Genomic DNA, 17,430 nt, shown 5'->3' on the forward strand with positions numbered 1-17,430 from the left:
AGCTCGCCAGGCCTTTCTTCCAAAATGCCTCTGGGTGGACTTGAACCTTCAACCTTTCAGTTAGCAGCTGAGTACATGAACTGTTTACACCGCCCAGAGACTCCCAAGTCATTGTATATCCCTGATATAACAAACTATGCTGAGAATCACCTTCACTTATCACCTTCTAATGCCACTTCCTCTCAACTCTGGCTTTATATTATAATCACCAACAGTGTTCTGTTCTGTTGTATGAAAGCTATGAATCACTTGGGGAAGCTTGTTATAAATGTAGGTTCCTGGACTCTTTCCTCCAGTGATTCTGGCATGGTTGGTGTAAAAAGCGCTCTGGCTCTGAACTTTGTATTTGTGTTGTTGATTTGTGACTTAGGAGACGCCATGTGTTACAGAGTAGAACTGCTCCATAGGGTTTTCTTGGCTGCAATCTTTAGGGAAGTAGATCACCAGGCCTGTTTCTTCTATGGTGCCGCTGGATGGATCCAAAGCACAAACCGTTTGCACCACCCAGGGTCCCTGACTTTGTATTTTTAAAAGACACCCTGGTGACATCAGTGCAGGTGGTCACATTCTGAGAACCTGTATTTAATCTTTTCAAATAGAAGTTAATGGCCATGTATTATCTGAGGATCACAAGGTGATAATAAAAAGTTCCAATAAATAAGCATTCATGTTTAGGTGTTTAATTTCCCCACTAGATTTACTGCTTGCTTAAGTAATTTAAGTTTCTCTATGTGTGTTATCACTTACCGACAGACTGTGAACTCATTTGCTGAGAAAGTTTAAAGTCTATATTATCTCCTTAAATTCTCAAATTTCATTTGAAAAACAGTAGGCATTCAAATATTTTTTTAAAAAAAAAGCTAACACAAAGCACTTACTGCCAGATATTCTTCTAAACACCTTACATGTATTATCTTAATATTTTAAACACAAATAAATCTATGTGCAGGTACTCTTATCCTCATTTTACACCTGAGGAACACTAAGGTCTAGGAAGGTTAATTAACTTCCTCAACGGTCACACAGCTAGTATAAGGGAGAACCAAGACTTGAACCGGGATATTTTAATGCCAGCAGAAACAACTGAGAGGCAGTCACATCAAAGAATGACTTTTGCATAGGTGTCATTAGAAGGGTGCAGTCTCAGAGGGCATATGAATCTCTCAGGAATTCTTCCTGTAGAACTTTACTATGCGTGGTTTTTTTTTTTTTTTTTTTTCATTTAAGAGACGCAAACACAAAAAAAGGAAGTTTTGTGTGTGTGTGTGTGCGTATTCTTTATAGTAAGCACTTTTAAGTATAAAGCACTAGATTTTGAATGAAACCTTACTCTGTTGAGTTCACCAAGTCAAAAAGAGAGAGGAAGAAAAAGGGGGGAAGGGGGAGGAGGCAAGAGAGGAAAGACAAAGAAGGGCTACACCATAAAAATGTTCTTACTGCAATGACCGTGGATAAATAAAATGTACTCAGTGGCTTCAGAAACATGATGTTCAACCTCTTGGCTTACTTCCCTTCCTTAACAACTAAAGCATCTCAGAGTCACCTGACTGCATTCAAGACCCTTACAATTAATCTCCCTCATCTTCTGCCAAAACAATGAATGCCATTCTAGTCACAGGGCTACCTCCAAATTGCTCTGAACTACTGCAAAGCCATTAAACACAAAACACGGTCGTTAGAGAACCACAAATACGGGTTCCCAGGACCCAGAGGATCTGGAGATTAATGGGGACAGAAAGGTAATCCAATCAAGAATTGATGCTGATTTTACACGGGGCAAAGAACACACTCAGAGTCAGTGTGTCTGTCAAAAACAGCTGGTTTGTGCGTTGATTTAAAGCTGGATCAAGAAACCTGAACAAAAGTAATTATTCAGATGAAGCTTAATCTTCATGACAAAGGGAAAACATGATTCAAGGTGCTATTGAAGAACCGAGTGCATGTGCCAAGCAGCAGAACAAAATAATGGATACATCCTGCTGGAACAAATCAGAGAGGGCTGTATAACAAAGAACCCTTTATGATCCTCTATTAACAAAGAAGGAACTCAACTAGATAGTCTTGAGTGCCAGGCTCACCAGGGTGGGAGGGGAATCATGACTGTAATCAGCTCTGAAAGGGAATGGGGATCTTTTGTTTCTGAGGTTGCAATCATCTGATACTTCATTGTTTCAGGGTGAGAAAGTTGTTATTACTTAACAGACTGAAGGGCCCTTTAGCAGGAGATCATGGGTCTCCAGATGTACCCACAATAAAACAAAAGGCAGCGAAAGGCTAAATGAAGTCAGCAGCGCACTGGGAATCATTTGTGCCTTCACGTTCACAAAATGATATCCTAACGTGAAAATTAAGATGGCGTCTGCCACAAACTAAAATTCTTGGTAAATCAGAATTATCATAGTTGTGTTTTCCCCATAGCCCTTCTGCAAAACTATATATAATGTGTGTGTGCTCTAAATCCATTAGCTCCATTTTACTCAAAGACATGTAAATTCATAAGAATTTTATGATCCGTTTTGGGGCCATCGCAGTCTGTGTGACTACCCTCTAATGGCAGTCTGTGATAGTCCCTAAAATAAGACAGACAATCCAAAATGGGGGATAATCCATGTTACTTATATGGAACTTGTACATGCATTCCACAGAATTCTTGAAGCATAATTTCTGTTGTTTAGATGCTCCTTGAGAGAATTATTTTGTATTTCCTGGTTGCTAAAGAATGGCAGCCCAAAAGTCTTAGTTATATAAAAATAAACAAATACATAAAACAAGTGGGGAATTAAGAATTTGCATGACTAATTCAGGCAAATAATGAAAGCAGATAATTAAAGAATTACTAAGAAATATAAGAATATCACGTTGACTTAAAGATGTGCATACAAAGGCTGAAAAAAAAGGGAAGCATTTGAATCCTTTAGTACTTTTGTCAAATTCTAAGTTGTCCCCACAAAAAATCATACCTTAAAAACTTACCGTTATTTTCAATAAAATTCTTCACTTGGGGAAAAAAAACAAAAAAAGTGTATTACCTAAAACAATAGTTCAAGGAACTTGTAAGAGCATTCCATTAACTTCTTTGGTAATAAACTACCACAAAAAGTAATTTATTTTGAAATTTTAATAACATTAAGGAAGGTCATGCTTTTTTTTTTTTTACTTATAAAAAGGAGCATGATTTTAGGAAAACTGAGATATTCTCATTTAAAGTTTTTAAACACTGTACTACCTCATCCATGAAGCCTTCTCAGGGTTGCATAAAAAGTTGCTTTCTGTTGTTCCTCCCTGTACTCAGTTTAAAACTCTTATAGGTGGCCCCTGGATGCTGTTAACCCAGAACTAAAGCCATTCCCAAAGCCCACTCTTCAGACATCGACAACAACAAACTCTTCAGACAAAGATTAGACTGGACTATAAAACATAAAATAATCCTCGTAAAGAGTGTGCTTCTTAGTTCAAGCAGATACATGAGACCAAACGGGTGGCTCCTGTCCAGAGGCTATGAGAAGGTAGGAAGGGATAGAACTGGTTGGATGGACAAAGGGAACCTGGGGTGAAAGGAGGAGTGTGCTGTCACATTACAGGGATTACAACTAATATCACATAACAATACAGATTTTTATATGAGAAATTAACTTGAGCTGTAAACTTTCACTTAAAGCACAATAAAAAAAAGCATGCACACACACACAAAAACTCTTACAGGGTTTCCTGTTGCTTGCTTTCTGTTTCAGTTAATGTATGCACTTGTCCATCTCCTGAGGCAGACTCTTAGATCACGGACGATGTCTCAGTCATCTCTGTGTTTGCACAGAACTGACCGCATTGTAGGTATTCAATAAGTGCTAGTTGAATTTAAATCACAGTATTCCTTGTTGTGGAGTCCCTGGGTGGTACAAACAGTTAACACTCTCGGCTGCCAACCAAAAGGTTAGAGGTTCCAGTCCATCCAGAGGCACCTTGGAATAAAGGCCTGGCAATCTACTTCCAAAAAGTCAGCCACTGAAAACTCTATGGAGCATAGTACTATTCTGACACGCATGGGGTTGATGTGAGTCGGAATCGATTTGATAACTATTGGTTATCCCTCTGTGTAACACACACACAGATTGGAAGGTCCCATTTAATGCTTCAACATCTGTGGCTCTGGGAAATTTGTCTAATCTCTCTGTATCAATTTTCCTGAGTTGGGAGAAATTGAGAACATTTAATACTTCAAGCAAATAAAGTCAATGCATTAATTTTTACAAAATGCCATCCTAGTATAAAATCAAGTAGGTGTGACTAAAAGGTATTATTAACTGCAAATAGGAGCTCTAAAAAGATAAAGAGCAGCACACTTTTTAGAGAAGCTCAACCTTTCACAATATTTTGCAACAGTTTTAACAAAACACTATGAAATGCAGCAGGCATGTATGAGAAAGGGAAAGGTTACGCTCTATATTGTTATTCTGACAGCCAATAAATGCTGTGATCAAAGGGAAAGTCTTTTCAATACAGCAGAATTAAAAACTAATAAAAGCTCTTAAAAAGGGCACTAGTTTAGCTAGATTTTAAGGTTTTCTCATCTATCGAAATGTTAATAGACGAGACAAATGTACTACCACACATGCTTATTATTTACACGGCAGCTGAGGACACCTGCTGGGTAGGCCACACCCCCAAAGCCCCCGTCCAGCCCTTCCAAGCCAGTGCAGAGGGAGGCCCTCAGTCCAGCACTGTGGCATACACATTGGCCCCATCATATTTAACACCCAATGCAAATACAACACTGTTGATTCATTTACGCTCTTTTAAATCCTGCCTACAGTTTTTATGAGAGAAAATCCAGGCCTGTAGGAACAGCCAAGGAGCTGGCAAGATCTAACGAAGTTTTATGTCTTTTTTGATCAAGAACGTAATTCTTAAAACACGTATCCAAATCTAAGGGTCAAGTCTACAAATTACATTCTTTGCTCTCCAAGAGTTTCAGTTTACAACTGGCCAAAACTTGGCTAAGAAAACTTCTCCTTTTATTAAGATCTTGGAAGATCTTTATAGCCCACTAACTGTGGTATACCCAGTCATAGCAAAAGTAAAACACACCAGGAAAGAGATATTCATGAAATTAGTAATTTCTGATCTATTGAAATCTTTAACCCGCTCCTACTAACTCTTGAACTTTCAGTTCATGATTCCATACCCTAACCTCCTACCTTTAGAAGAAAGACACTTCAAAGAATAATTTTCAGAAGGTTTTGGGGGGAGTAGGGATTCCCAGCCAATGCACCTTATATACCACCCACCTGTCAGTGGAGGCTGACTCTTGCTATGATACTGAACCCATTTCAGTGGAGTTTCCAGACTAAGATGGACTAGGAAGAAAGACCTGGCAATCTACTTCCAAAAATCAGCCTGTGAAAACCCTACAGATTACAATGGCCCAATATGCAACCAATCATGGGGACGGCGCAGGACTAGGCAGCACTTTATCCCATTGTGTATGGGGGTCACCATGAGTTGGGGGCCAACTCAAGGGCAGCTAACAACAGCAACAGGGTGTTCAGTTTAGTTTTGTTTTAGATTCAGATTATGTCTAGAGCTGATAAACACTGAGCTCAATACCTCCATCTGACAAAACCGTTCAGTAAGAAATAAACTTAGCAGCGTTGGCTTTTATGTCCTTTTATTTCCCAAATTGTCAAATAAATACTTAAGTGTGATCAACATTCTCATGAAAACTGGATACTAAACACACATTATGATGATGTTCAAGAACAAAGGTTGAAATAGAGTTTCTAGAGAAAAAAAAATCTTTTCTATATATTTTAGAAGAATACGTTTCATTATACATTCTATTCCCAGAACAAACAGGATAATTACATTTTTCTAAAACAACCACTACAAAGCAATTCAGCATAAATGGTAGATCTATACATCTTTTTTTTATTTTTAGTTATTTATTTATTTTTTATACATCTAGCTATTGGGCAAAAATCAGTAGATGGTTGAAACAATTAAGTCTAATTTCATTCAGAGGTCTGCTTATTCTGTGTAAAGACACTCCCAACGAATCCTACACCCTGAGACCCCTAACAGCATGGCCGTTCTCACTGCTGCACAGGCACGGTCTCCATTATGACCGTGCCCTTGTCATAGCCCTTCTGCCCTTTCTTTCAACTCTGAAAATCACTGTGAGTCACAATCACCTGCAATTGTCTGGCACATTCCCAAGAAACCACCACAGAGTTAGTTTACTCACATTAATCCTGGTTCACTTTTATTGAACCCAGGCCAATGTTTAGAAGTGAGGGTATGTACCAACCCTTAATCAGAAATCTCATCCTATAAATAAAGTGAAATGATAGAGGCTGAGAAACTGTAATTATATTCCCCCACCTTCTTTCTCCACATTGTCAATTTAGACACATAGGATGAAGGATATTATTCCCCAAAATTAAGCTACTATTATATAAACACCATTATTTACCAGACTTCTAACATGGCCCCATGTATTGTTCATATTATGGTCTCCCTCAAAAGAAGGTAACTCACCCAAAACACTAACTCAAATCAAACTGTAATGCAAAGAAATGATAATAAGGAGCATTAAAAGCATCTAATCCTAAAAAACAAAATTTACTAAATATTTAGCAAAAAAAATTTTTTTGACACTAAGCATTCCTTTGGAATAAATACTATTTAAAGTTAGAAGACATTTGTTGCTTCCTGCTTCGAAATTCACTTTTCAGTTAAGCTGTACTCTCTGCTAAAAAATGATTAGCAAATTTTAGTTAAGAAATAGTAAATCCCTGAAAAACAAAAATTAACTACAAAATACTACAAGTTTGCTTACCTTGAAAATAACAGAACAATAAAAGCTTACGGGTCTGTAGTTAAAGAGTTCAGATTAGCAAATTAGCTACAATTTCACTAAACTGGTCATCTCCTTAGCAGACGATGTTGGAATCTCCTGTTAAAATTATGAACCACTCCACACACACACACACACACACACAAACCCAACAAGTGCTTATTTATAATACCAAATGTCAAAAGTAAGCCAAGCAAACATTTTCCCATTTTAAAGCGAAATAACTGACCTTGAAGAAACTTCTGTAGTGCATTCTTTTATTCCTGTCCTTTAGGTGAGGCCCAGGAGGCAAATGTCTGATTGTTTCTGCTACCAAATGTAGTAATTAATTCTGCCTCTTTTCAACTCTGTTCAACCCGTCCCTGAGAAACAATGCTTGACCCTAAAGCCAAGATGGCTGATATGGAGAAACAGCTAAAGAACATTATCTTGGCCAACAAAAGAGAGGAGTAAGGAGGGAAATAGACGGGTGTGTGGAGGAAGGGGGAAGGGGGAAGGAAGGATCATGATGAAGAATATCTAACACCTCTTGCCCAATCAAAAATAAAACCAAAAAACTACCAATTACATAGGCTTCTAGACAGGAGTAAGGAACTAAAGGATAAACAAAATTGCAGGAAGATTGCTCCTGAACCTGTAAAGTCAGAGGCAGAAGGAGTCATTTTACCTACCAGTCCTTCTCTGCTCTTTGCTCGTTTCCTTTTTGCCTGTTATCACTCCTTTATCATATATTTCCTGTTACCAGATTCCTTTTGCTCCTTTCTCAGTTCTTTCTAAAGAAAAGCTGTTCCTCCTTTTCTCGCCTCCCTCCTGATGCTCTTTGGACAGCCTCCCTTAGGCCTTGTTCTCCAGCAGTCACTGGCTGGGAAGATTCAAGAGAAGCTTCCAACCTGCCAACGGTGACGAATGGCCGCGCAGAGGCACACAATGGCAGGCGGCAGGCCTGTCATCAGCCATGCAGCTGGCCTTGGAGAGAGAGAACCAAAGCCAGAGTCTGACCTGAGGGAGGCCAATTTAATTAAGGTCACAGCAAAGGGCAGAGCTGCCTGTGGACTGCATTCTTCGCAGAATGCCAGAGACAGAGCTTTCAAGGGCTTCTCTGGAGAAAGACCCATATAAATTATGCCGGTAGGATGTTAAAAAGTAGAATTATAAAAAAAACAACAGGGATATGTTTGATAAACAAGCACAGATGTACTGAAAATTCATGATGTAACAATATACAGACATCGAAATGCAATGACAATAGGAAACACGGACACGAGTATGTTTTGACATGCATTTCAAATCAAGAAATATTCTCGATGAATAATAAGATGCCCAGACTTAATAAGCTAGGGCTACTTAATCTGGCATCACAACAAAGTTTCTATTAATGGCAAGGCAGAACCAGAACTCAAGTATACTATTTCTTTTAACTACAAGACATAGCTTATTTTTAATGCAACTTTAACCACTGAGAGTAAAGTCCTGCAGAATGGGACAGGGAACAACACTGAGTGCCTCTTATGAGGCAGGGACTCTGCCAGACAATGGGGTCCCAGTGATGCAAAAAATATACATAATCCCTACCTTCAAGGAGCTCAAAGCCTAGTTTGGAGGGATAAAGGACAATCAGTTGTGGGCAAGTCGGCTCTGACTCACGTCAACCCCATGTGTGTCTGAGTAGAACTGTGCTCCATAAAGTTTTCAACGGCTGATTTTTCAGAAGTAAATACCAGGCTTTTCTTAGGTGCCTCTGGGTAGATTCCAACCTTTTGGTCAGTAACCGAGTGCTTAACCGTTTGCGCCACCCAGGGACTCCTTTTTGTTGGAGGGCTACTGTCGCCGTGTGCTGTCGAAGTGGATTCCAACTCGTAGCAACCCTGTAGGACAGAGCAGAACTGCCCCATAGGGTTTCCAAGAAGCAGCTGGTGGATTCAAACTGTCAGCCTTTTGGTTAGCAGCCTGAGCTCTTAACCACTGCACCACCAGGGCTCCTGTTGGGTGGGGTAGAGGTGGGGAAATGACAGGAATAAACCAATAATTACTACGCATGTTGGGGCGAAGAAACTGGGCAGGTGGGTTTGAAGAAATGATCGCCTGAGTTTTTTTTATTAAATCCCTGTAACTGAATTTAAATTTTCTAAAAGCTCTGGCAAATTTACTCAGCTAAATGTGTACCATCAGATCACTCCTGATACCGTCCTTACTTTGGGTGTATAAACTAAAAATTACCACTGGACACTGCCTGTGTAACAACAGCACATGGTCCAACAGTGACCAACACAAGGGGAAAATACAGAATCAAGAAGTCATCTGTGCTCTTTGGAAGGCTGCAGCTGAGCTCCCGGCCAAAATGCAAAACAGTCATACCCTCTCTCCTCTTGGAAATGTTGAGTGTATCAAAGGGACCATATTACATCTCCTGTTATGGACTGAATTGTGTCCCTCAAAATACGTGTTGGAATCCCAACCCCTAAACTTGTGGATGTAATTCCATTTGCAAGTAGTTTTCTTTGTTGTGTTAATGAGGCTGTACCAGTAAAAAAAAAAAATTTTTTTTTTTTTTTTTATCAGTGTAGGGTATGTCCTAAACCAAATCCTTTCTGAGTTATAGAAAGAGACTAGACACAGAAGCAAGCACAAAAAGGGGAGAAACACACTATCTGACGATGATGGAGGCAGATGAATCCATAAGCCCAGAAGCGCCAAGGATTGAGGACAACTAGAAGCTGAAATAGACAAAGAAGGACGCCCCACTACAGCCACACTTTGAATCTGGGTTTCTAGCCTCCTGAACTTCGAGAAAAGAAAATTCTACTCTTTAAGCCTCCTACTTTTATTTCTGTTACAGCAGCAGTAGGAAACTAAGACATCTCAAGATTTTCCTCAACATTCATCAAGACTCAAGGGTGCCAGAAATTCAAAAGGCAGGGCTTCCAATAAATGAGTCAGTTACTCAGAGCTCTGGTGATACAGCAGTTAAGTGCTTAGCTGCTAACCAAAAAGTTGGCAGTTAGAACCCACTAGCTGCTTGGCAGGAGAAAGATCTGGCAGTCTGCTTCTATAAAGATTTATAGCGTTGGAAACCCTATGGGGCAGTTCTACTCTGTCCTATAGGGTCTCTATAAGTTAAAATCCACTCTATGGCAATGGGTTTGGTTTGGTTTGAGAGTAGTGGTGGGATTCTGCAGAGCTGAAAATGGATAGAACACGGCCAACAGCAGCAGTAGGACAGACAAACAGGGGCTGTATGATGAATTTATGTGCCATGAGCACAGACAGGAAATACTCTAAGGTTAAAAAAAAAAAAATTTTTTTTTTTTTTTTTTAAGTCAAGCTCAGATAACATGGTGACAAGGTAGGTGGGAGGAGTTAGCCATTAGTTGATCATTCATTGCAAAGGGTTGCCATATGATAAGGACAAAACCCATTGTCATCGAGTTGATTCTGACCCACAGCGACCCTAGAAGACAGAGTAGTGCCACCCCACAGGGTTTCCAAGGAGTGGCTGGTGGATCCGAACTGCCAATTGAACTGCTCTTAACCACTGTGCCACCAGGGCTCCATGATTAAAGACAAACCAAAAAACCAAACCCACTGCCATTGAGTCAATTCCGACTCATAGCAACCCTATAGGACAGAGTAGAACTGCCCCATAGAGTTTCCAAGGAGCGTCTGGCGGATTCGAACTGGATACCTCTTGGTTAGCAGCCGTAGTACTTAACCACTACGCCACCAGGGTTTCCATGATAAGGACAACCTGCTAAAAACCTGCTGCTGTCGAGTCGATTCCTACTCATAGCAACCCTATAGGAGAGAGTAGAACTGCCCCATACAGTTTACAAGGAGGGCCTGGTGGATTTGAAATGACGACCTCTTGGTTAGCAGCTGTAGCACTTAACCACTACGCCACCAGTGTTTCCATGATAAGGACAATCAGTGTCTAAATCAGAACAGGCATTTGGGAAAGCAGCAATTGTCATTAATCAAAAGATGTCACTAACCATGCAGAAAGCTCTATTCGTATGACCTTTTGAGCTATACCTTTATACACATCCTATTTCCTATGAAATTCTAAGCTTCTCAACATCAGAAAAACTTGTGTTTGAGAATGCCATAGGATGGCTGAAGAATGGCTATCAGTAAGCACCTACTGGGCAATCAAAGCCACACCTTTTTCATTAATGAAGTACAATATTTTTTAAATCCTCATATAAAGTATATTTTATAGTGGCGATACTGGTGGTAACAAAAAAGTGATTCACTTTTCTCATTCCTCTGAAACGGGAATCAGACCTATTTGTCTTTGTACTAAACTAACTTTTTCCAATCCCTAAAATGTTAATCGTTAATTTCCCAACCTCATTGTATGTGAAAAGCTATTCATTCTTAAGGGAAGTGTGTCACCATTAGCAGAGACCATTAAGGCAAGAGAAGGCTTGCAGCCTCACAGGGGCCAGTCAATAATTAGCTACCACCCATTGCCGGCGCATCAATTCTAACTCACAGCGTCCCTATAGGACGGAGTAGAGTTGCCAAGGAGCACCTGGCGGATCTGAACTGCTGACCTTTTGGTTAGCAGCCGCAGCTCTTAACCACTATGCCACCAGGGTTTCCATACTAGCTAAGAGCCCCCAAATCGATAACAATTTCACTCTTAGGAGGGACTTAGTAATCAGACCTAACCAGGACACCTAGTTTATGATGGATTCGAATGTGTTAATATACTTATATCATAGTCACAGTCAATGAAGATAATTCTTTTTTCAGTGGCTCAATATGAATTTTTTTAAACTGCAGCAATGTCTCCATCACACTTTCAAAAAGTACAAAAGCCATTTTTAATATATTAAAGCTAGGACTACCATAACCTCTCTTAAGTAAACGCTTCACCGTATAAAATTGTCATCCAGTGCTGCCTAACTTGTATTTATTGTCCAAACTAAAGTGGAGTCCCAATAACCGCAAAGGTAAAAAGTTGAGTACTCTTCAACACTTAATGAAAACAAGGGTCTTGTTACAAATCTGGTTACAAGGTTTCTCTAATAGTAATTTCAAAGCAGATTGGTCTAATTAATAAATCAAAGGACTAATTTGTCGGGAGATAGTGTTTCTGGGTTGAGACCTGCAGTTTCCCAGACTGTTCGACTTTTTTAAAAAAGACTCTTTAATAAAGAAGCTATGCCTTGTTCATCTTCGTATCACTCATGGCAACCAGCACAGCGCCTTGCACATACCAGGAAAGCAATCAAATATTTGCTGAACACACTGCCTGACAACCTGCATTAAAGGCTTCACAAAGCGAGGCCAGGGAAAACAAAAGAACATGCAAACGTATTTCTAGTATGCTTTTATCTCCTGATTTAACAACACAAATCTGCAAAACGTTTCCAGGAACTGGCTTCTTTTTTAAAAACGCACACTTGAACAATATTCTAAATTTGCATACTCTTAATGGAAAATGCAAGCAAAGCTGGCAGTATTTTTACACTCAGTTCCTTCTCTGACAGAGATTTATTAAAGTACTGTCACTCTGCTACAGGCCCCATATCATATTTCAGAGCTATGAAATGAAAAAGAAGATATAGTGTCTGCTTAAAACTTAGGTGCAATAGGTTTCTAGGCCCAATTGCAAATTACTTGGCCATTAAAACATTAAGATAACTAAATTGTTAATGAAGCCAAATAGGAACAAATTCAATTACACTGGGGGGAAAAATTGCTGACTGGAAACAGGGACAAAGGGGTTCTTGTCCCTGGTCGGCCATTAATTTACTATATGACCTTATCTAATTCATCAGCCTCTCTAGGTCTCAACTTCCCTGTTTTCATATTATTTTTAAGGTCTCTTCTAACTACATGCTAAGATTAAGTCATGACAAAAGTCACATTTAACTTGATAGCTTTAACTACCTGAGTCTGAATTTCTATTAAAAGCAATGTATTTAAATGTCGGATGGGCTTAAGTCCATTAAAAAAAACCGAGTGGAGAATTAAAGTATTACACAGATTCAAGTTTCACCTAGACAGCAGCTGCTGCGGAGAGAACAGCCTATCTTTACCAGTAGAAAATTACACCTCTTTACAAACGTAGACAAGTAGTAAGGGTGATTTTCATGGTCTCGAAAATGCAGACACATAGCCTTCCTTTTCTCTTTTCTCCTTTTTTTCATATTTATTTTGCTGAGATGGAGGAAAGCAGAAGGGCTCGCTACGCTTGGGAAGCAGGGAAGTTTTTGTGCAAATCCAGACAGGCCCCTCTCAATTGATGTACGATTTAGACGGTCCATTCTTCTAAGTAATGCTCACTCCCCAAATGAAATGAAAAGCTTCCCTGTGGCTGGGATGGGAAGAAGCCTGGACAAGTGAGGAATGCCCTGTAACAATAGCTAACCTAAAGACTGAAGACTATCGTACTCACGATGAGATTCAGAACACTCTGGAAAGGGGCAGAAAAATAGCAATCTGTGACTGAGACCAGTTCAGTTAAGCTGTGATTTTTTTTTTTAAGTTAAACTATAGCTTTAATAAAACGTATCTTGAAAGTACCTTTTGATACCAAACAGCACTAGCATGGCACCTTTTCGTATACACGGCAAATTTAATATCATTTAATCCTCAAAAAATCACCGTAAAGTATTTTTAAATCCATTTAACAGATGAAAAAACAATGTGAGAGGCATTAGGAGACTTGCCCAATAGCAGTTAGTAGCTGTCAGAGTACTCCTTTTAAACTCCACCTGACTTCAAGTCCTCCAGTCTACATTTCAAAGTGGTACCCTGACATCAGTTTTCCGTCCTGACTATTTTCTATTTTGTTTGATTTAATATATTTTATTTTTTAAACCTCTCCCCCCGCCACCCCCAGGTCTGATCTTGCTCTGGGTTCTCAAAACATCCTGGGCAGCATTCTGCCAAACACTTTCTGGGTCTTCTAATTGTTAGTGTCCTTGTCTCCCTCGCTACACCGAATTCTTCAATGGTAGAGATTGTGTCTTACTCATCTTTCTAGATGGAAACCACCACACAGGGAATCTGTGGACCTTCCAGCTGCAACCACTCTATCCCAACGCCCTCTCCCTCCCACCAAGGACAGGTTACAAAATGGGTGCGGAGATTGCTTCCACAAGGCCTGGCACACCATAGGAAATTAATAATTGTTAGTTGAATGGAAGGCGGATGGGTGGATGAAGCAATACTCATAACATAAATATCTTAGAGTACTTTACACTATACATATTTACATTTACATGTAACATCCTACATGAGTGCAAAACTGGGAATTTGATATTAATTGTTAAGCTTTCTCTTTCTGAAATGTGGTTCATCTTTTTCGATTTCAGAAACTTGCCCAGAGGCACATAACTACTAAGCAGTAGCCTTTCGGCTTCAGAAATGGTCCACGAGACTACATTACTCTCCTGCTGCATCTTCTCTTCATTTCCAAAGTAGCCACTGAGGACAGACTTGATTAGGGCTGTTAGAACACGAATGAGGCGTTGCTTCATTCTGGTTTCCTGTTGTGAAATTCGATAGTTTTAAAAATGTTTGTGTGACAGAAATCTTTACTCAAACAATTAACTGTGATAAAGGAAATCTCAAAAAACACCAGGTAAGAAGTTGCAGATTCCACTTCCTGACCACACACACAACAGCCAGTCCTAGGCTTACTCTCTAGTTCACAGGCTGATAAAGCAGAACAGGTGATAACTCAATTCACGTCCAACTTTAATTTCCTGAACCTGTAAACACTCATCCATCAGATTTCTGAATGGAAAGACAGAAGTCAGACTTCCAGTTCCACCCATCCATTCCGGTCCTCTGGGCCAGGGACACAGAAAGCTGCAGGAAGGGAGTGATTTCAGTGTTAAGAATAAAGCATCATAAAGTGCTACCCAGTGCATATTAGCAGAAGAGGGGACTGCACATTGTTCTGCTTTGCCCAGAAATGCAAACTCAGAAGAACCCTGTGAACAGGGAGTCAAAGGCACACAACCAGAGTTGATGCCCAGACCAATTTTGAAAAAAGGCAAGCTTCCTTCAAGGGTCAAGCAAACATTCATAACTCCATTCTAGCCAACCAAGGAACCATAAGGCGAAATATCTTAAATGCGTTTCTCTTGAACACAGAGCCATTTCTAACAGGTATGGCTGGCTGCCCTGGGGGAGTCACGCCACCCCCAGCTAAGGTGAAACCCCGCCCCCTTTTCTATATTCGTCTCACTATATATATATTTTTTTCTTTTAATACTGGGAAAATCTCAGAAAATGATAAGCACGTGCAACTGTGCGGCATCGCATCACACTGACACACTGAAACAAGGGGAGAGAACACAAGGCAGCTCTTAAAATTATTAGGCACTCTGTCCTTAACCCCCACTGCTGATGAAAGGAGACATATGTCAAAGTCTGTTTTCCTAACCTTATGCAGAGAATTTAAGTGAGCGGTTTCCGCCCCCACGGCGAGGTCAGGTGACACCTATCAACCCGCAGCAGAGAGCATCCAGGGAAGCCGGGACCTAGGTTTTATTACTAGAGGTACAACAGCTAAAATTCACTGCAGCACTTTGGGTCCCCACAGTGCGGGACCCCTCCTTTGCCAGGACCTCTCAACTCTGCAGAGGGACCCTGGGTGTGGGGTCCCGTGGTAAGGTTATTCCCGGGTTTTAAAGAAAGCTGCGCGCGATTTTAAAGCCTTATCTTAACTAACAGGAGGCGAGTGGGGGCGGGGAGAACCACCAAGCCAGGGGAATAGTAAGGAGACAAAGATCACCCCAAAGCATACGCGCGCGCGCAATGAAACCGAGGCTCCAACGCACATTCCATCAGCCTTTCACTGTTGTCTGCTTCCTGTGGGGGTTATTCCCCACCCCAGCCTTCTGCAGAAACTTTAAGGCTGTTCACACCGACTTTCAAAGGTCCATTGTTCCCTTCCCCACAAACGTAATGAAAAGAGAGAAAGAAATCAAGAAGCGGTTCCCAAGGACGCTTTCTAATGTAGAGGATTTACTCCAGGGGAGTCCGGTTACTTCTAATCCAGAGAGGAGAGACCGGCAAAGGAGGCGCGCAGGAGGTGCAGGAGCGGGAGGTGGAAGGATGTTTTCCATTTCAGTAGAAAAGTCCAACGCCAGAGTGGGCGAGGGCGCCGGGAGCCGGGAAGGTGCCGGACACCAGTGTCCCAGGCTGCGCCCCGCGCCCTTGCAGTGCCCCCCTCGAGCACGAGGGAGGCGGGGCGGGGAGCGAATGACCCTGTGCTTCTTACCTTCCCCTCCCCCGTTTAGCGTCGGTTAACTCAGGTGCCTACACAGAGATCCAAAGAGACAGAGCCGAGCTCCTGGCGTCCCCGGGTCCGGATCCCCTCTCCATGGCCAGGGAGCCCCCCAGAGCCTCTGCACCCGCCGCCGCTGCTGCTTTTACGCAACTGGCAGCCGCAGCCTCTGCTTGGAGGTGAAATACTCTCCTCCCGGGAGTGACGCGCACTTCCCTCCGCCTCCGCCTCCGCCTCCTCCAGTCCGGAGCCTCCGGGGCAGGGGCCTCGGCTCCCTCTCTCCCGGAGCTGCCGCTGGGCTTTTCCCTCTCCTTTCCCTCCGGGAGGAAGAGGAGGAGAATCGCGGCCGCGGCGGTGCAGGCCAGAGCGTCCCCGCGGCAATGGGGAAGGAAGCGGCAGAGCGGGGTCCCGGGGGTCGCGCTTGTCTGTGGTCGGCGGGCGCCGCGGCTCGCTGGGGTCGCGCTCAGCCTCTGCCCGCCAGACCAGCGACACGGTTCTGCTGGGCCGAGAGCTGAGGATTGGGCGGCCTGACGGGAGGGAAAGGAGGAGCCTGCAGAGGGAGAAGGAGGTGGCAGCGCAGGGCTCCGCCCGCTGCCCCGGCTCCAAGCGAGCCTGGGACGCGGGCGCTCAGCGCCGCTCGCTGCCGCGCCCAGGAACAGCGCCAGAGCGCACGGCCGGCGGTGCAAGGCTCCTATCTGCGCTCGGAGCCGCAGTTGCAGGACCCCCACCTGCGCCGGCACGCGCACTCGGCCTGGCTGGGCATGAGCCTGAGCCTCCGGCAACCCCGGCTGAGCCTGGCCCTGCGCCCCCATCAGCCCAAGCTAAGCCTGACCCTGCGCCCCCATCAGCCCGGAATGAGTTTAAGCTTGAGCCCTCATCATCCTCGGCTGAGCCTGACACGGCGCCCCATCACCCCAGGTTGGACCTGGCATTGCACCCCCACTTTGAGTCTGAGCCTCCGCCCTTCACCCCCAAATTGTGTGCCTCCGCCATCGCACCACGGCCGAGCAGCCTCCGCCTGGTCAGCCGCGAACGCTGAGTTTTCTGCCCTTTCGGAAGAACCAGCTTGCTCTGCGCCCGGAGGCAGCTCTTCTGGTAGCTTGGAGCGGCACCAGCACCACGCTGCCAAACCAGAATAAATATACCTACTCCTCACCAGTGCCCCCGCCCCGCACCCCTCTGGAGTGGTTGCAGCTTGCAGGGATGGCACTAAAAGCCACTCCCCAGCCCACACATACTCCTAAGTACCTCTCAGTGGACACCCAAGAGCAGGCTGGAATATGCTCACTGAGGAAAAGTTGGCTCCCGCCGCTGAGGGCGCGGCTGG

The 17,430-nt window shown here is 42.7% G+C and overlaps 1 protein-coding gene across 2 annotated transcripts in view; it reads right to left on the minus strand.

Annotated features, from left to right (window-relative positions):
- CEMIP2 (cell migration inducing hyaluronidase 2) overlaps nt 1-16,595 on the minus strand; it is an 86,857-nt gene extending 70,262 nt beyond the window's left edge. The window contains exon 1 of one of the 2 annotated variants that reach the window (XM_049896966.1): nt 16,098-16,595. The gene's annotated coding sequence lies outside the window, so the exon portion shown is untranslated. The remainder of the gene's footprint in view (nt 1-16,097) is intronic. The other variant, XM_049896967.1, reaches the window with a different exon arrangement.
- Nucleotides 16,596-17,430: the final 835 nt, after the last annotated feature.

The sequence above is a fragment of the Elephas maximus genome, chromosome 9 (assembly GCF_024166365.1).
Source record: "Elephas maximus indicus isolate mEleMax1 chromosome 9, mEleMax1 primary haplotype, whole genome shotgun sequence".
Classification (NCBI taxonomy): domain Eukaryota; kingdom Metazoa; phylum Chordata; class Mammalia; order Proboscidea; family Elephantidae; genus Elephas; species Elephas maximus.